This window comes from Dipodomys merriami, unplaced genomic scaffold (assembly GCF_024711535.1).
Source record: "Dipodomys merriami isolate MVZ:Mamm:240054 unplaced genomic scaffold, mDipMer1.0.p SCAF_6, whole genome shotgun sequence".
Lineage (NCBI taxonomy): Eukaryota > Metazoa > Chordata > Mammalia > Rodentia > Heteromyidae > Dipodomys > Dipodomys merriami.
The window spans coordinates 40,536,846-40,557,094 of record NW_027206179.1 but is presented as its reverse complement, the minus strand read 5'-3'; the positions used below and the strand labels follow the sequence as shown (position 1 = coordinate 40,557,094).

Here is a 20,249-nt window from a genome sequence, read left to right as displayed (position 1 = left end):
TGGGGCTCAGCATGATTATATATTTTTCAAGATAGTTCATAGGTATTGAATCCGTCCCTAAAGATTTGAATGTTTGGCAGGGCGGCGGTGGCTCATGCCTGTAATCCTAGCTACTCAGGAGCCTGAGAGCTGAGGATTGTGGTTAAAGCCAACCCATGGAGGAAAGTCCATGAGACTCTTATCTCCAATTAACCATCAGAAAACTGAAAGTGGCACTGTGGCTCAAGTAAGTAGAGTGCTTGCCTTGCAGGGACAGCGCCCAGGACCAGAGTTCAAGCCCCACGACTGACAAAAAAAAAAGAGGGCTGGGAAGGTGGCTCAGTGGCAGAGCACTTGCCTTGCATGCACGAGGCCCTGGGTTTGATTCCTCAGCACCACATAAGCAAAAAGAAAAAAGCCAGAAGTGGTACTGTGGCTAAAGTGGTAGAGCGCTAACCTTGAGCTGAAGAGCTGAGGGACAGCGCCCAGGCCCAGAGTTCAGGCCCCATGACCGGACCCAAAAATATAAATAAATAAAATAAAATAAAAAGATTTGAATGTTCACTGTTATCTTGAAAATCAGTAATTTTTAGGTAGTATTCTCTCTCTCCCTCTTTCTCTCTCTCTCATGTGTGTCTATACCTTTTCCTCTCCCTCTTTGCATGACTGTTTTTTTTAAACTTTTTTCATCCACTTTAATAAATTGACAGGTTTTTGTTGTTGTTGTTGTTGTTGTTATTTGTTTTACTAGTCATTGGGCTTGAACTCAGGGCCTGGGCAGTGTCCCTGAGCTTCTTTTGCTCAAGGCTAGCACTCTACCATTTGCACCACACACTGCAGCTTTTTCAGTTTATGTGGTACTGAGGAATCGAACCCAGAGCTTCCTGAATGTTAGGCAAGCACTACCACTAAGCCACCATCCCAGTCCAAATTAACACTTTAAGGAGAACAATGGACCCTTGTTATGTTTTGTTTCTCCTTTAATCTCTGTTTCTTCCTGCTGGGTATTTATTGAATATAATTTTTTATATCTCATTATTCTTTTCCTGTCCTTAAAAACTATGCAACTAAAATCTTGATTGAGAATCTAAACTTTATTTCCTATCCACTAAATTTTGGAAGTTAATATACCATAATTGCTAACAGTTCTTTATTATTTTTTGTTTTGTTTGTTTTTGTTTTTTGCCAGTCGTGGGGCCTGATCTCTGAGCCTGGCACTGTCCCTCAGCTCTTCAGCTCAAGGCTAGTGCTCTACCACTTGAGCATAGCGCCACTTCCAGCTTTTTCTGCTTATGTGGTGCTGAGGAATCAAACCCATGGCCTCATGCATGCAAGGCAAGCACTCTACCACTGAGCCACCTTCCCAGCCCAACAGTTCTTTATTAATATGAAGCAAGTTGTAAATATTACATATCACATGTGTAAAAGAAATATCATTACATTGAAAATTATTCTTGAGCTAAGAGTGTAGCACAATGGTAATGTATGTGTTTAGCATGCACCAGGCCCTAGATTTTATTCCTTCAGCACCCCTCCCAAAAAAAGCAAAAAAGGTTGACTATTCTTTATATGCATATATGAAAATACAGCAATGAAGCGGACTATCCATGGCTCATGCTTATAATCAAGTTACTGAGGAAGTGGCGCTGTAGCTCAAGTGGTAGAGCGCTCGCCTTGAGTTGAAGAGCTGAGGGACAACGCCCAGGCCCAGAGTTCAAGCCCCACGACCGACAAAAAAAAAAAACAACTATATAATCAAGTTACTGAGACCTGGAAGATCTGGATATGAAGCTGGCCCGGGCAGAAAGATCTGAGAAACTCCATCTTCAAAATAACCAGCAAACAGCCAAACTACAGGCATGGATCAAGTATTATAAGTATTACACCAAAAATAATTAAGACAGCTGATCAAGATTCTGAAGCCCTGGGGGTTGGGAATGTGGCTTAGTGGTAGAGTGCTTTCCTAGCATGGATGAAGCCATGGGTTCTATCCCTCAGTACCACATGCACAGAAAAAGCTGGAAGTGGGTGTTGTGGCTCAAGTGGTAGAATGCTAGCCTTGATCAAAAGCTCAGGGACAGGGCTCAGGCCCTGAGTTGAAGCCCAATACTGGCAAAAAGAAAAAAAAAAAAGATACTGAAGCCCTGAGTTTAAGCTCTGGTACCAACACATAACTACACACACACACACAGGCACACAGGCACACAGGCACACACAAAGAAGAAGGGAGAGGAAAGAAGCAAAAAGAAAACAGATCAATGAAAGTTCACATTGTTTAATAGAAAGGGAAAGGGAGAGTAATAGAGCTGATGAAGTTGATGGGGCACATTGTGTAGATGTATGGAAACACACAAAATAAAAAAGTGTAAGTATTTGTGTAAATATTCTCAACCACTGATGACTTTGTTCATATTATGGTGCTTGCTCATTTGTACTACTGCAGTCATAAATCTGCCTTTTTCGCTTTTTGTTCCATTATGTATCTCTGCTAGCATCCTCCTGATTCACTATTATCAGTAGATTGGATTATTTTCATTACTGGTTAACTAGCACAATTCCAAGGTTCCTGCTACTCTGTAACATGTTCCTGCACGCACCTGTTTTCTTGTAACATTTTCTAACGCATATCTTTGTAGAGCTGGGGATGTAGCTCAAGGGTTAAGTTCTTACCTCGCATGCTCTAAGCCCTGGGTTCAATTCTCAGCACCAGAAAAATAAGCAATAAAATAATAGCGTTTTCTATTTACATACATGGGTTATTTAAACACTTATTTAGAGCCTGCTGTGGTGGCACATGTCTGTAATGACAATACTGGGAGGCTAAGGCAGGAGAATCAGGGGTTCAAGGCCAGCCTGGGTTATGTGGCAAGGTAGTCTCAAAAATTTTTTTCAAAAAAGAAAGTTAAAAGAAGCCAACTGCTGTTATTCTAGCTACCCAAGAAGCTGAGACCTGAGGATCTCAGTTCAAAGCCTGCCCAGACAGGAAAGTTTATAAGAACCTCATCTGCAATTAATCACCAAACAACTGGAAATGGAGCTGTGACTCAAGAGGTAGAGTGCTAGCCTTGAACAAAACAGCTCAGGGACACTGCTCAAACCCTGAGTTGAAGCTGCAGGATTGGCAACAAAACATTAAAAAAAATAAATAAATAAAAACAACAAAAATTAAAAAAAACATTAAATTAAACTCAAAGAGAACAAAGACTAATACCTGTTCTATTCACTGCTGCTATCCTCAAAGCATTGAACAACTAATTTAGGATTTAGAGTGGCCAAAGCACTGAGTCACTACAGACAAGTAGTAAAAGGAGGCCATGGCTGGTGTGGCATTCCTACAGCACTAATGCTGCCTACCATTACACATTGCAATTCACTGTATAATTGGACTGGGCTGTACTCCGGTGGAGGAGTGTGAATTTACTAGGCAAGAGGCCCTGGTTCCAACACTAATGCTACCACCGTTATCAGTAATATGACCAAATATCACAGAAAATATTTGTCCCATGACTGGGAAGGTGGCTCAGTGGTAGAGTGCTTGCCTCACATGCATGAAGCCCTGGGTTTGATTCCTCAGCACCACATAAGCAATGAAAGGGTCCATCACATCCATCCTAGGGGACCATGCGGAGGCAGGCAGGCATAGGAGAAAGATTATTGCAAGGTTTATTAGAGGAGCCATATTTGCCCTGGAGAGAGAGTGCATGGCAACATCCGCTATCTAGGTAGCAGCAGGGTCTGGGGGTAGGAAGTGAGATAGATGGGAGTTCAGGTGGGTTTGGGCAGAGAGAGGGAGGGGCCAGCTGTATGGTGGGAACTCCAGGGCAGGAAGAAACTCAGGTCTGGGTGGACCAAAAGTGGGCATAATGCTTACAAGCAGAAAAAGCCGGAAGTGGTATTGTGGCTCAAGTGGTAGAGTGCTTACCTTGAGCTGAAGAGTTGAAGGACAGTGCCCAGGCCCAGAGTTCAGGCCCCACAACTGACAAAAAAAAAATAAAAATAAAAAATAAATTGTCCCATAGGATCTTTAGTTCCTTCATTTACCTGTTATTTTAAAATAGGTGAAAATAAAAATAGGTGAAAAAAATATGAAAGCTGGGGGCATGGTTCAAGTGGTAGAGCACCTGCCTAACAATCTGGAGGTAGTGAGTTCAATAAATGAACCCAATCAAATTATCATGTGATTATTCTATCAAATATTTACCCAGACAGGTAGATTGAGCTTTAAAAAAAAAAATGTCAGGCCAGGCACTGTAATCCTAGCTACTCAGGAGTCTGAGAACTGAAGATCATGATTCAAAGCCAGCCTGGGCAGGAAAGTCCATGAGACTCTTTTTTTTTTGGGGGGTCCGGTTGTGGGGCCTGAACTCTGGGCCTGGGCGCTGTCCCTCAGCTCTTCAGCTCAAGGCTACCACTCTACCACTTGAGCCACAGCGCCACTTCCGGCTTTTTTTCTTTTTGCTTATGTGGTGCTGGGGAATCGAACCCAGGGCCTCATGCATGCAAGGCAAGCGCTATACCACTGAGCCACCTTCCCAGCCCCTCCATGAGACTCTTATCTCCAATAAACCACCAGAAAACCGGAAGTGACACTGTGGCTTACGTGGTAGAATGCTAGCCTTGAGCTGAAAAGCTGAGGGACAGCATCCAGGCCCAGAGTTCAAGCCCCACAACCAAAAAAAAACCAAAAAAACAAAAGTCATTCACTGGGTATTGGTGGCTCATGCCTGTAATTCAAGCTACTCAGAAGTCTTAGATTTGAAGATTGCAGTTCAAAACCAGCCCAGGCAGACAAATCTGAAACTCCTCTATCTCCAATTAGTCAGCAAAAAGCAGGAAGTGAAGGTATGGCTCACGTGGTAGGGCACCAGCCTTGATCAAAAAAGCTAAGCAAGACTGTGAGATTTAGCCAGGAGCCAGTGGCTCACACCTGTAATTCTAGCTACTCAGAAGCCTGTGATCTGAAGACTGAGGTTTAAAGCCAGCTTGGTCAAGAATGTCCATGAGGCTCTTATCTCCAATTAACCACCAGAAAAGCGGAAGTGGTGCTGTGGTTCCAGTGGTAGAGTGTTTGCCTCGAGCTGAAGAGCTCAGGGATGGCACCCAGGCCCAGAGTTCAAGCCCCAGGACTGACAAAAAACAAAAGTGTGAGATCCCCAGTTCAAGCCCGAGTGCTGTCACAAAATGAGATGCAATATATGAATTGTTATTTGTTTCAGTTTGTTTTTTTTTTCTTGTCGGTAGTGGGGCCTGAACTCTGGGCCTGGGTGCTGTCTCTTAGCTCTTCAGCTCAAGGCTAGCACTCTTCCACTTGAGCCACAGCACCACTTCCAGCTTTTTCTGCTTATGTAGTCCTGAAGAATCGAACCCAGGGCCTCATGCATGCAAGGCAAGTGCTCTACCACTGAGCCACCTTCCCAGCCCCTATTTGTTTCAGTTTTTAGGACCAAAGTGTAAATGATTTGGACAAATGTACAGAATAACAGAATGTATTGACATAAATTGTCTTAAATTGATCTTATTTTCTTTAGAGCAGTATCCAAATTTCCTTTGTTGTTCTATTTGTACATTGCCTGTGCCTTCTAAATACAGTATGCAATTCATTAAAGCCAGCACCACTGGGCTGGGATAGATATAGCTCAGTGGTAACACTTACTTTGCATATGTTCAGCTCAGTCCTATATCTGGCACTTGATTGAGAGGCGTGAGGAAAGTTGCTAGTGCCTAGTGTCTGCCCTTCAAAAAAAAAAATATATATATATATATGTGTGTGTGTATGTATGCAGCCTGGCTAGTGCTCTACCACTTGAGCCACAGTGCCACTTCTGGCTTTTTCTGTTTATGTGGTGCTGAGGAATTGAACTCAGGGCCTCAGGTATACAAAGCAAGCACTCTACCACTGAGCCACCTTCCCAGCCCCTAACATTTAATTTTATTAGGTTTCAGATTACAGAAAAAAATAATAGTATAAATAGTTATCATTTAACTTTTACCCAAATTCTCCACTTGTTAGCATCTTATCATTCTTGCTTTATACTTGTTTATATTTGTTTGTTCAGGTTCTCCTGAACCTTTTAAGAGCACTTTGCAGATATAATTTCCCTTTACTGCTAAATGTTTCAGTGAGCATTTCTTAGAAAAAAGACTTTCTTTGACCACAGGCCCAGTACAAAGATCAAAATCAGGAAACAAACATTAGTACAATACTATTATCTAATCAAGATGCTATTCAAATTTCATCAATCGTCCTAATGGAGCCTCTGTTGCAGAAGAAACCCTGGATTATTCATTGCATCAATTTTTCTCTCAAATTCCTTTAATCTTTTCTCTTAAATTCCTCAATCTTTATCTTTTATGACAGTGATATTTTTAGAGTACACGTATTTTCTATCAGTTAATTACATATTTTTTTTCTTTTAATTTTGTGCCAGTACTGGGGCACAAATTGGGATTTGAGCACTGTTTTTAGCTTTTTATCTCTTCTTAGCACTCTACCACGTTAGCGATAGCTCTACTTCCAGCTTTTTGCTGGTTAATTGGAGATAAGAGTATCACAGACTTTCTTTCTCAGATCTCAGCCTCCTGAGGTAGTTAGAATTACAGGCATGAGCCACCAGGTCCGGGCCATCTTCCTTTGATCTATATCCAGTGGCTTTCACTCATCTCTGGGTAATGTGGTAAATAAAATGAATCCCTTTTTTAAGTATTTGTCTTCCAGTTTTGTATTCTATACAACTCTTACTTGACAGGTCACTTAACCTCCCTCCAAGTCTTAATTCTTTTATTTTCTTAAAATTGGAGTAATTATAACTACCTAATAGGATAGGACAGGATGAAAGGAAATGACCTATTTAAAAGGAATTTGCCTAAATGCATGATGCAAAGTCACTTGCTTTCATGTCTTTTGATCATTCAACTCTTCACTGTGGGAGTGTATTGTGCTTAACCCAAGTAAAAGTAGGGTTCTAGACTACCCGTGACTCCCTTAAACAATTGACAAACTTCTCCACCCGTTTTCCGCCCTTGAAGGGTAGTCAATTGAAATATCTAAAGCTTTTTTTGCATTACCTTTTCACCATTATTATTAATATCATGATCATCATTATTATTACTGTGGTCAAATACTTGTTTATTTGTCCAGCAGTTCTACCAGGCAGTGTGGCCTACTTCCTAGGATAGACCCTTATATTATGTCATTCTTCCAATTCCTTAAGGTAACTGCTACAAACCTGTTCTTTTTTTTTTTTTTTTTTTTTTTTTTGCATTGCTAGAATTATCTGCATTTTTCAGATTTACAAGCAGGAAGCAGAGCAGTTAAGTCATGGGGTTTATAAAAGTGAAAGAACTAAAATCTCATCCCCGAGATGATTTTCTAGACTATACATAAAAATCCTTTCTTTTTTATTAAAGTATTACTTTTCATTTCTGTTCATGATTCTAGGCTGTTGGAACCTTTTTGTGATTATGGATCTTGCCCCTCCCCACCAACCTATTAGCTTTTTTCCCCCAGTTTGGATTTTATGTACCTATCACTTCTCTAAAATCATTGATAAAAATATGAATGAAGGGGCTGGGAAGGTGGCCCAGTGGTAGAGTGCTTGCCTTGCATGCATGAGGCCCTGGGTTCGATTCCTCAGCACCACATAAGCAAAAAGCCGGAAGTGGCGCTGTGGCTCAAGTGGTAGAGCGCTAGCCTTGACCTGAAGAGCTGAGGGACAGCACCCAGGCCCAGAGTTCAGGCCCCACACCCGGGCCCAAAAAAAAAAAAAATATGAATGAAGAGTTCATGGTTGGGGTTAAGGATTTAGCTCAGTGGAAGAGCACTTGCCTGGCACGCATAAGGCCCCGAGTTATATCCTCAACTCTGAAAACAAAAGAATGCATGGCCCAGTGAGGAGGAAAAAGCCCTGTGGTAAGTGCTAAATGCTTCCTTTTAGGCAGAAATCAATCACTCCCCACCAGCAGTTTTTCTGCTATAAGTAAATTTACTGACTTGAGGCCTAGCACAATCTTATGCACAAGAATCACTGAAGGTAGGGGCTGGGAAGGTGGCTCAGTGGTAGAGCGCTTGCCTTGCATGCTCGAGGCCCTGGGTTCGATTCCTCAGCACCACATAAGCAAAAAGAAAAAAGCCGGAAGTGGCACTGTGGCTCAAGTGGTAGAGCGCTAGCCTTGAGCTGAAGAGCTGAGGGACAGTGCCCAGGCCCAGAGTTCAGGCCCCACTACCGGACCCAAAAAAAAAAAAAAAGAATCACTGAAGGTATTTTTGTCCAGTTTCTGGTATCCCTCTGGGATACAACAGTGATTGTTACTTTTCTTTTGTTTTCTCTCTCTTTTTTCTTTCTTCCGGTCTTAGGGCTTGAACTCTGGGCCTTGGCACTGTCCCTGAGCTTCTTTTCTTCAAGGCCTGTACTCTACCCCTTGAGCCACAGCACCACTTCTGGTTTTCTCTGTGTATGTGGTACTGAGGAATGGAACCCAGATCTTCATGCATGTGAGGCAAGCACTCTACCACTAAGCCACCTTCCCAACCTGTTACTTTTCTTCTTACAAATAACTGTAATGTAACATTGTCTTGTTCTTCCCTAGATTTGTTATTGTTGTTGTTGTTGTTGTTGTTCATCTTGGCTTGAGTTCTGTCCTGGAGTTCTGTGCTCAAGGCTAGCACTCTACCACTTGAGCCACAGCTCCACTTCCAGTTTTTCTGGTGCTTAATCGGAAATAAGAGTCTCACAGACTTCCTTCATGGGCTGCCTTGGAGCCATGATCCTCAGATCTCCCCCTCCTGAGTAGCTAGGATGACTGGTATAAGGCACCAGGCCTCCACTCTTCTAGAATCTTAATAGAACTGAAATCAAATAGTGAATCTTAGCCCTTTCTAACAATGTCACTGGATAGTCATGTGACTTAGGGAAAGGTCGTGATGAGAATCCTGAGAATGGAGATATTTAAACCTTCAACCAAACACCCACAGATTTTAAGTGATAGAGCTGCTAGACATACTGTATTAGAAGTGACAGAATTTTTGCAAACTCCTTATGCTATAATTTATTTTAGGACACTCTATTGCCATTAGCTGTTCATAAGTACCAAATACAGAGATTTCCTTAAGGTTCTAAATGACTTCTACCAAGCAGAGACAGCAATTCCCAAAATGTCTTCAAAGGGACACAGTTCCCTCAATAGCCTTAGGACAAAGCAGTTCTATCACCAAATGTTTGACATACATTACATTCTACAGTGGTTCTCCAGCAGATTCAAAGGGCTCAGAGGAGACCTTTAGAAAAGAAACTTGTTTAACGTTCTTGAACCACAGACCTAGTTTTATGAAGCATATTTGGCCAAAGCTGTAAAAAGATATTAAGGATTTTCTTTTCTTTTTACTCTCTGACCCTCAAGAATGTTGATTTAGAGATACGATGAGATTCATAAATATGTTTTCCATTTTCAATTGTTGTATTTTCAGGAAAAGGTGTAAAGTCAAATGTGATGCTCAGCTGTTCATCACTTAGCATGCATTCATGAATTTATTTTGAAATTAAATACACATCAACCATCTTTTTCAAGTTCTTCTGGCTCTCTCAGACTTGTTTATAGCAGATTAAAAAGTATGCTTTTATGTCTGTGTTCTTTAAAACAATATTGCATATTTTATCATTGGATAAAGCTTTATTGAGCCTTTACCTGGCCTGGGGGTGCAATTTGGACATGCTATTAAACTTAGTCTGCATTTGAAAAGAAAGCTCTAGAATCGTTAGGAATTAGCTCTGTGCCTTAAAGGTAGAAAAGAGCTGACTTGGAACTCAAAGTCAGGTTTTTTCAAACCAAAGTCAGTACTCATTCACTGAATTAATGTCTTTGGGTTTTTTTTATTTGATTTGGTTTTTGGTTTTTGGTTTTGTCTTTGATCATCTTTAAAATGTGTTGACATTTTCAAAACAAGCAACTTTGAGAAATGGACAGGGTTACATTAAAAATGTAAGATGACTTTCCTATTACAACATTTTTGATCCTGAAAAACATATTTGGAATTTTTCTCTCTTAGGAAGTTGCTCTTACCTGGCCTATGGAATTGTAGCCCCTTTATACAATTACTTAATAATAATAACAGAACAACAACAAAAGCAAACACGTAAAGGAAGTTGTGCTTCAGCATCTGGAGTGGGGTTTAGAATGGAAAACTAAGGTCTACCTACTAAATCTAGGCCCTGTGGGCAGCTATTCTGATCCTGGAAACAGCAAATTAGCCCTCAGCCATACCTGTTTACAGAGTCAACTCATGTTTGCTCTGTTTGAAGATACTTCAAAAATAACAATTGTAAAAGAGATTACTGCTTTGATCTGAGAATCTAAATCTCTTTTGTTTGACCATGAATAATTGGTCTTTGTAATGTTAATGCTTCTTTTAAGGAATATCAGATCTGTAAATGCACCTTAATTATAGGCAAGTAGCTTTGGAGGGAATTTGTAACAGCATTTTATGGAAAGTCTTTTTTTTTTCATTTTCTTTAAATCTAATTATAGTAGAAAGATTATTTCAAGCCAAGTTGTTAAAAAAAAAAGGAGCTATAATTCTTGGTGTTTTCAGTAAAGTTCATAGAGATCAAATAAATTATCTTATTGAAGATTAGGATTTAATTCTTTGTAATGTTTTATTTTTCCTCTAGTACACAGAACAAAAGGCATAGGCTTTGGGAAGATGACTTACTAACCTGTTTGCCATAATGACGCTGGCATCTCTGAAGTCTCCTTTCTTGGACTTGACATTCAGAAGTTCTGTATTGGAATGAACTGCTTATAACAATTGTGAATTTAAAGTTGCACCCAGCTAAAAAAATCCCAACAAGGGAAGAGGTGACATTGTCCAAAAAGAAGTGTACTCTTTACCTAATTTAATCTAATTTTAATCCCTCTGTGCAATATAGTAACAATAAAGAAAAACATCCCAATAAAGTATAAGTATAGTGTGGAAAAAAGAGGGATTCTGTACAGTGTTCCTAGGTAATATTGTGTTCTTAGCAGAGGCTTTTACTGCAGCCACTGCTGCTGCTGTAAAAGGAGATAGATGTTAGGATAGAATGTTAGAAGTTGCAGAAGATGTGAGGAAATGAGATTGCTAAACTGCAGATAGGGTAATTTGGTTAGATATGAGGAGGAATTTCTCAACCACTGAGTGAAATCTCCTCAAGGTGACTTTGAAAGTTGCCTCTCTGAGGAAAGGGTTTGTGGCAAAACCTGGATGCCACGCCAGGCCTAGGCTGTGGTGGGGACGTTTAAACTCATCTCTGTGCCCTCAGGTCTCCTCTCCCACTCAGATTTCCAGTGCCCTCCTTTCAGTCTTTCTACCTACTATTGGCAACTCCTTTCCACACCTGAGAGGGTTTATTATTGCTGTTGAATATTGTGCTAACATTTAAAGTCAATACTCAACAGACTGATAGCACTATGCCTGTCTATGAGGGAAAATGGTATCTCCAAAACCGAACCGTAGCTGGGCGCTGGTGGCTCACACCTGTAATCCTAGCTACTCAGGACGCTGAGACCTGAGGATCTCTGTTGGAAGCCAGCCTGGGCAAAAAAAAAGTCCGTGAGGGGCTGGAAAGGTGGCTCAGTGGTAGAGCACTTGCCTTGCATGCTCGAGGCCCTGGGTTCGATTCCTCAGCACCACATAAAAAAAAAGCCGGAAGTGGCGCTGTGGTTCAAGTGGTAGAGTGCTAGCCTTGAGCTGAAGAGCTGAGGGACAGTGCCCAGGCCCAGAGTTCAGGCCCCACGACCGGACCCAAAAAAAAAAAAAAAAAAAAAAAGTCCGTGAGACTCTCATCTCCAATAAAATACTTAGAAAAAGTCAGAAGTGGCACTGTGGCTCAAGTGGTAGAGCACTATCCTTGAGCACAAAGAGACTCAGGGGACAGCACCCAGGCCCTGAGTTCAAGCCCCAGGACAGGCAAAACAAACAAAACAAAACAAAAAACCAAAGGGGGAAAAAAAAAGCTGAACTCTATTGATTGAGCACATTCCCAGTCATTTCATGGTTCTCTTTTCTTTTTCTTTTTTTTTTCTTTCCCAGTGATGGCAACAATTAGCTTTGGAGCATTGCTTTCATGCTAAGCAGGAGCAGGGGGACGGAGGACAGTAATCTTGTTTACTGGAAGCTAGAGTGAGTGTACTCCGCATTGTTCTCTGCACAGCTTCGTTTAACTGCCCTGCTGGGGTCATCCCACAGATCGCAGTGTGCCCCAACCTCCTTCAAAGACTCTTCTTCACTTGTTTCATTCAGTTGTTATCAGAAACCTCTGCCAGCTCAAGGAAAAAAAACAGGTGACCCACCATTTCTATCTCACTAAGATGGCACATTGCATTTACATGGATTTAAAAGAGACAGCCCTCTGATGAGAGGAAGAGTGTTTTAAAGCAAGTTAATCCACTCAAATCATCACAGAAAAAAATAATAGAACTCCCTTGGATTGCTCGCAACAATTAATGAAATAGAAAGGTGGCTGTTGTAGAGGGCTATTTTGCAGTAATGGAGAAAAGCAAATTATGAAATGGGCAAGTTATTTACGTTTGAAAATAAACTGCATCTCACACTGGGAAATTAGGTTACAGGCAATTTTGCATTACAACGTGAACATGCCATTAGTTTTAATTTTCCACAACAAAGATTTTAGGGTAATTTGCTTTCATTAAAATGGAATAGTTTTTCTTCTCCAACATTGTTATTCAACACCTCTCCTCACTGTTGGGGCGGCTGTGCTAGTATTGGGCTTCAACTCAGGGCCTGTGCTCAGTCTCTTAGCTTTTTCACTCAAGGCTGATGCTCTACCACTTGAGCCACAGCCTTACTTCTAGCTTTTTGCTCATTAATTGAAGATGATAAGAGTCTCAAGAACTTTCCTACTAGTGCTGGATTGGAACCATGATTTTCACATCTCAGCCTGTGTGAAGCTATGTGAGCCACCAGCACCTAGAGGATTTGAGGCAGGGCCTGAGGGTAAAGGGGGAGGGTCATTTATTTTCTTTAATTTGTAAGAGAAATAGTCTTGATGTCTCCCAAAGACATAAATATTATAGCAACAGTTTATCGCACACAGCATGATCTGACACAGTGGGTTAGTATAAGGCAAACATATACTGGCCATAGTGCAATACTGAGCATCATAATCCATGCTAGTGGACAGCCTACGCTGGATGGGTCTTAGTGTTTTACAATGCTATGTACTCAGTGTATTTCTCCACTGTAAAATATAATTATCAACAGAGGAAGAACAATAATCTATTACACATTAACCACAAAAGGTCCTTTTTTTATATAACAAATGCAGGTTGTATCGATCCAACAGTATTCATCAGGAGCAATATGTCTTGTTACTGAATGAAGCTTGTCAAGAGGAATATCTGTGGTAAGGTGTGCAACTCAGCATGTGTTTAGGATTCAAATGTTCATTCTTTTGATGCAATTTACTGACTTTTCAGCCAATCAACCCCCAAAGCCACATTCCTTTGTTAACTTGCCATGCGACACACACTGGAACAATAAGTAATCAATCAGCTAAGGTTAGCTGCAAGATAAGACAAATATTAGAACAAAATGAATGGCGTATTCATGTGTATTACAAAATTGTCTATAAATGAGTTTCCCAGCATGAGCTGTGGTTTATTTTCAAACTTCAATAACTTTTCTATGTTACCTTATCTTCTGGGTACTTCCTGTAAACTACATATATTATGCAATTGAGCCCATAAATATAGGTAGAAGTTAACTTGAATGGCATTAACCACACACATGTAGTTAAAACTTTATCACTGTTTCTGTCATAAACCTCTCCCCTGACTTTAAGGGATTGACCAAGTCATCATAAAAGTATATTATTGCCTGTATCTTTGCGAAACATGAGTTTCTAAGGAGTGACTTATCTTCTGAAACATTTGAGACTTTGGCTTCGAGTCCTGTAACAGTGCTACATACATGCTCCTGCATGTCAGGTGGCTGGTGTGTTTGTATCCTGAGTGGCACAGGGTCCAGATATGTAGTGATTAATCCCCCTATTGTCCTGAATTCCCAAAAATGTACACAGTCTTGCTCCAATGCTGACATATTACTAGAGGCCTACCTTAAGTACTTTAAGCACTTCACCAAATAAACAGGAAAATGTATAAAATAGGATACCTGTGGGAGAATAATACTTATCCTTAATAAAATAGTTATAATGCATAGAAAAGAGATTTTTCTATAATAAACCAAAAATAATTAGAAAAGTTTAAAGTTACTTCATCTCCAAATTTGTCTTGTAAAACACTATAATATAGTGATTTTCTACTGATCTATTTTTAGGAGTTATTATCAGTAGTATTATTTTTAAAATGTTCAACCAGGTGCTGGTGGCTCACACCTGTAATCTTAGCTACTCAGGAGACTGAAATCTGAGGACAGTAGTTCATAGCAAAAGAGTCCATGAGATATTGTCAATCTACCAGCAAAACACCAGAAGTAGAAATGTGGCTCAAGTGGTGAAGTATTAGAGCATTAACCTTGAGCAAATAAGCAAGAATATGATGTCCAATACTATTACACACACACAAACACACACACATACACACACACACACACACGCGCGCGCGCGCACGCACACACACACACACAGACAGAGGGAGGAAAGAAAGGGAGAAAGACAGAAAGAGTATGAAAGAAAGAAAAAAGAGAGAGGGGCTGGGAAGGTGGCTGAGCAGTCACGTGCTTGCCTTGCATGTATGAGTCCCTGGGTTCGATTCCTCAGCACCACATAAACAGAAAAGGCTGGAAGTGGCATTGTGGGTCAAGTGGTAGAGCACTAGCCTTGAGCTGAAGAGCTCAGGGACAGTGCCCAGGCCCAGAGTTCAAGTCCCCGACAAAAAAAAAAAAAAAAAGAGGGAGGAAGGAAGGAAGAGAGGGAGGAAAGAAGGAAGGAAGGAAGGAAGGAAGGAAGGAAGGAAGGAAGGAAGGAAGGAAGGAAGGAAGGAGGGAAGGAAGGAAGGAAGGAGGGAAGGAAGGAAGAGAAATTTACTTCTATCACTGTGAATTTATATTTTTGAATGGGAAGACTAACAGTCTCTCTTTCATGAATGATCAACCTTCCAGAAATGACATTTATCTAACTCTCTGTGTTCTCTTTATGTACTTTCATGTTGTGGAAGGTTTCTTCACTGGAGTAAATAAGTGTGAGGTATGACATGTCCTGACCTTTCTCAGAGACCTCTTCCTCCTTTAAGTCCTCCTGAGCAGGTAGTGCTCTGCCTTCTGTGTTTTCCTAGTGTTTTATGCCTAATGAGCCAATACTTTTCCTTTTCTATCCTCCACAGTGTTTTCAAGCACAGTTCAAGTCAATTAGTAGGAATGATGCAAATGTTTATTGAATAGAAGGTTTCTTTATCTTTTGAACTTGAAAAGGTGCTATCAGATAGATTAATACTTCCATTCTTTCATACACATTTCAGATTCCTAGTTTAGCTCTCTTGTAAAGATAGCAGGAAATGTGTGAAATAAGGCTAATTTGGGCATGAGATTGCTAATACACAAGAAAAATGATGCTTACATCTTGGCTAAGGATGTGGCTCAGTGGTGGAAGACCTGCTTAGGATGTGTAAGGTCCTGGGGTTTGATTACCAGCACCAAAAGGAAAAGGAAAAGCCAAGCTGAACACCAGTGGCTCACACCTATAAATCCTAGCTACTCAGTTAGTTGAAACCTTGAGGATCATGGTTGAAATCCAGCAAAGAAAAGTCTGAGAGAGAGAGAGAGAGAGAGAGAGAGAGAGAGAGAGAGAGAGAGAGAGAGAGAGAGAGAGAGAGAGAGAGAGAGAGAGAGAGAGAGAGAGAGAGAGAGATCTAAGTTGGAAAAACACACCAAGGTTAGCACAGAGGCTCGGGAGTTTGATTTTTATTCCTCTCAATGATGGAAACCATGAAACATATTTAGGGCAGGGTAATCTCTCAGCTGAAACTGTGTCCCTTCCATCTTTGTATTTTCAGGGACTGTTACAGTTTGGATCTTGAATGGCTCCCAGAGGCCCTTGTTCCTAGCTCCGGACACTACTAGGAGGCGGTGGAATCATGAACAGGTAGAATGTAATAGTAGGTGAAGTAAGTTCATTGGGATTATCCTTGATGGGAACTCTGAGGATTTGCCCCCTCTTCTCTCTGTTATTGTTTCCATATTGCCATGAGCTGAGCAGTTATCCTCAGCCATATGTTCCCATCCGGATGTACTGTGCCACTCAAAGGCCCAGAGGAGCAAGGCCAAGCAGCCATGGACTGAAACCTCCAAAACTCTGAGCCAAGGTAAACATTTGCATGTGGGTGTGTTTCGATAGGGTCATACTATGCTACCCAGGCTGGCCTTCAACCCCCTCCCTCGCCCATCCTCTTGTCTCAGCCTCCCAAGTTCTGGAATTATAGGCATGTACCTTCTCATCCAGCTAAGCTTTCTTCCTTTCAAGTTGCTTCTCTTAGGTATTTTGTCAAAGTTATTAAAAATTGCAGTGGTGCTTAGCATATGGATAGCATTCAGTTGTTTGCAAGGTACTGATGATTTAAAAGAAATTCTGATAAATATGTGCTTCATGTGTTAGTTGAAGTCATGATGGAGAGGGTTGATTCTCAGGTAGTCTGGAGGTCTCTATTTATGTATGTATGTATATATGTATGTATGTATGTATTGTGGTCATGGGCCTTGAACTCAGGGCCGGGGCTCTGTCTCTGTGCTCTTCAGCTCAAGGCGAATGCTCTACCACTTGAGCCACAGTGCCACTTCCGGTTTTCTGGAGGTTTATTGGAGATTAGAGTCTCCAGGACTTTCCTGCCCAGGCTGACTTTGAACTACAATCCTCAGATCTCAGCCTCTTGAGTAGCTAGGATTACAGGCATGAGCCACTGGTGCTCAGCTTAGTTCTTTTTTCTTTTCTTTTCGTTTCTTTTTCTTTTTCTTTTTTCTTTTTTGTCAGTCGTGGGGCTTGAACTCTGGGCCTGGGCACTGTCCCTGCGCTCTTCAGCTCAAGGCTAGTACTCTACCACTTGAGCCACAGTACCACTTCCAGCTTTTTTCCAGCTTTTTCTGTGTATGTGGTACTGAGGAATTGAACCCAGGGCTTTATGGATGTTAAGCAAGCACTCTACCACTAGGCCATATTCCCAGTCCAGTTTTCTCTCTCTCTCTCTCTCTCTCTCTCTCTCTCTCTCTCTCTCTCTCTCTCTCTCTCTCTCTCTCTCTCTCTTTTTAATTTTTTTTCTTTTTTTTTAAAGGAAATGTTTTAAATATCATGTTTCTAGACTACTACCACCAAGCACCACCAGTGCTCCTACTTGAATTTTTAAATTTCTAGTAACCAGGTTTAGAAATGAACTTTTGAACACTTTTGGATGCTGGGAAATAAAATGAGACTCTAAAGAGAAGATTGTGTAGATATTCCCATTAAAAAAAAACTGTATCATGCTAGATACTAGTGGCTGAGGTCCAAGGATCATGGTTTAAAGCCAGAATGGGCAGGAGAGCCTGTGATATTTTCATCTCTACTTAACCAGCAAAACAACTGTGGAGCTATGGCACAAATGGTAGAGTTCTAGCCTTGAGCAAAAAAATCTTAAGGGACAGTGTGCCCAGGCCCTGAGTTTAAGCCCCAGTACAATACCCAACACATTAGAAAAAACCATCAACCCTGTTTCATGCCATCTTTTCTGTATGAGTATTTTAGATTTTAACACAGGCAGCCCTTTTAAGATGCATATAAACTTTACCTAGCTTTGGGAGACTAGGCATTTTGTTAAAATAGTGATTTGACATAAGAACACAAAGTGGCTAAAGAAGATGATCAGAATTACTCAGAGTAAAAAAAAGACCAATGATAGGAAGTCTTGCTAATCACTTAGGAAAGGAATTCAAACATATTTAGGTTTCAAACATTCCCTAGTGAACCCTTCCTGAGTTCAAAATTCCCTTTATTGCCTTTATTCTGAAGTGAATCCTGAAAATCTAGCAACTTGGTTAAAAGCATTTACATATTTTTGCAGCACGGGTTATGAGCAAGGATCGCTGTCCTTGTTGGTTTCAAATGGAAATTCATTTCAGCATCCAGTATAATGTATTTGCCATAGCGGTAAAAAGTTAATTGTTATGCTTTTATTGAAAATAGTTATTCTAGCCGGGTGAGATTGTCCAAAAAAGAAATGTACTCTTTACCTGACTTATGGAACTGTGACCCCTCTATATATCACCTTTACAATAATAATAAAAAATATTTATTCTAGCCAGATACTAGTGACTTACGCCTGTAATGCTAGCTTATCAGGAGACAAAGATCTAAGGATCTTGGCTCAGAACTAGACCAGGCAAGAAAGTCTATGAGACTCTTATCTCTAATTAACCACAAAAAGCCAGAAGTGGAGTGGTGGTTTAAGTGGTAGACTGCTAGCCTTGAGTAAAAAGGCTCAGAAACAGTACACAGGCCCAAAATTCAAGCCCCAAGACAGGCCAAGAAAAAAAAGTGTTTTTGTTTGTTTTTGTTTTTTTCCATGGCACTAAATATTCTTTTAAACTATGATTTAGAGCAATCAAACAGGAACCATGGCATTGTGGATTGAACCCAGGACCTTGTACATGCTAGGCAAACACCTAACCATTGAGCTACATCTCCAGCCCATCTACCCACAGTATATGTTATTGTTAAATACTCCCCTTTTGTATACCTAAATTAGTTCCAAATGTATCAATATATACTTCCATTTCCTAGAAGGAGAATTATCTATCAAGTTCAAGGTCATTTGTATATTTCACCCTCTTCATTGTAAAATTGTTCCCTCTAAAGTTGAACATGTTTATATAACCATTACAGTGCACAGAGTTCAGGCGTGAAGAACTGGTCCTAGCATTGTTTTACACATTTCATATACACGTTCCCTTGGTGAATTCACTGCCTGCTTATACTTCTCCTGCTCGCCCATCCTGTGACTTTTTTTTTTTTTTCTAGTCCTGGGCTTGAACCCTAATCTTGGACACTGTCCTTGGATGAGCTCCTTTTGGTCAAGGCTAGCTTTGTACCAGTTTAGACACTTCCAGCTTTTTCTGTGACTAATTGGAGATAAGAGGCTTTGAACTGTGATCCTCATATCTCAGCCTCCAGAGTAGCTAGGATTACAGGTGTGAGCTAGCAGTGTCCAGGCTGTGTCCAAGCTTTTATTAAAGCTTGGACTGCAGTGGCCTCACAACCCTCCTCATTGTGATGCTGATGATGTGATTTCCCTAATGTTCTAAAAGATTGTTTGGTGTTACTGCTTCAGTTCGCCATTTTTCCTTGCACTTTCCTGTCATGTTTAGAGACAGAATTCACATACACTACACTTGAAGCTACAGTAAAGCCTGGCATTTAATTTGATCCAAGGCATTTGTATTTATGTCATTTTTGTCTGTGTATTATACCAACAAGGTGGAAAAAGCAATCCCATTCCCTCTGAAAGGTAAAACTCTTATTTTTTTTTGCATATTACTAGAGTTTTAAAAGAAGGCTAAATCACAATACCTTTAGGAATAAGAGTATCACTGGAATGCTATAAAATATTTAATGAAGGACATATTAAATCCAAAATTAAAGGTGAAATTTATTTCTTAAGACTTATGGATAGAGCTAGGCTCCAGGGGTGGCTCATACTTGTCATCCTAGCTACTCAGGAGGCTGAGGTCTGACCATCAAGCCACCTTGAGACTCTTACTTGAGACTCTTACTCCTTGACCAAAAAAAAAAAAAAAAAAAAAAGCTCATGTGTGTCCTGAGTTCAACCCCCAAAGCAGCATACACATACACACACATGGACAAAAGTAGAAATTAAGTTGTTTTATTAAGATATTTTAATTTACACAAAATGAAGTCTCTTAAATATCTTAATTACATTTTTAAAGTAAAGGAAAGCATCTTTTCTTCTATCTCTTAATCATTTGGATCAAAATGTTGAATTCCGACTGATCTCAACTGAAACTTTTTTTTTTTTTTTGGCAGTATCTCATTCTGGGGACCCAGGCTAGCTGACCTGGAGCTTAGTATGGCCTCAAACTGGTGAACCTACAGCCTTAGTCTCCCTAGTGCTGGAATTACAAATCTGCCACCATTCCAAAAAACAAATTCTGCTTTTTGTTTGTTTGTTTGTTTTTTGCTGGTCCTGGGGCTTGAAGTCAGGGTTTAGGCATGGTTCCTGAGATTCTTTGGCTCAAGGCTAGCCAGCACTCTGCTACTTAAACCATAGCTTGAAATCTG

At 40.6% G+C, this 20,249-nt stretch overlaps 1 long non-coding RNA gene across 1 annotated transcript in view; it reads right to left on the bottom strand.

The window, feature by feature from the left end:
* Nucleotides 1-10,749, bottom strand: part of LOC138814061 (uncharacterized) — a 140,799-nt gene extending 130,050 nt beyond the window's left edge. Inside the window, exons 1-2 of the long non-coding RNA XR_011367893.1 lie at nt 10,689-10,749; nt 3,902-3,955 (exon numbers count right to left, since the gene is read on the bottom strand). This is a non-coding gene — a long non-coding RNA (uncharacterized lncRNA). The remainder of the gene's footprint in view (nt 1-3,901; nt 3,956-10,688) is intronic.
* Nucleotides 10,750-20,249: the final 9,500 nt, after the last annotated feature.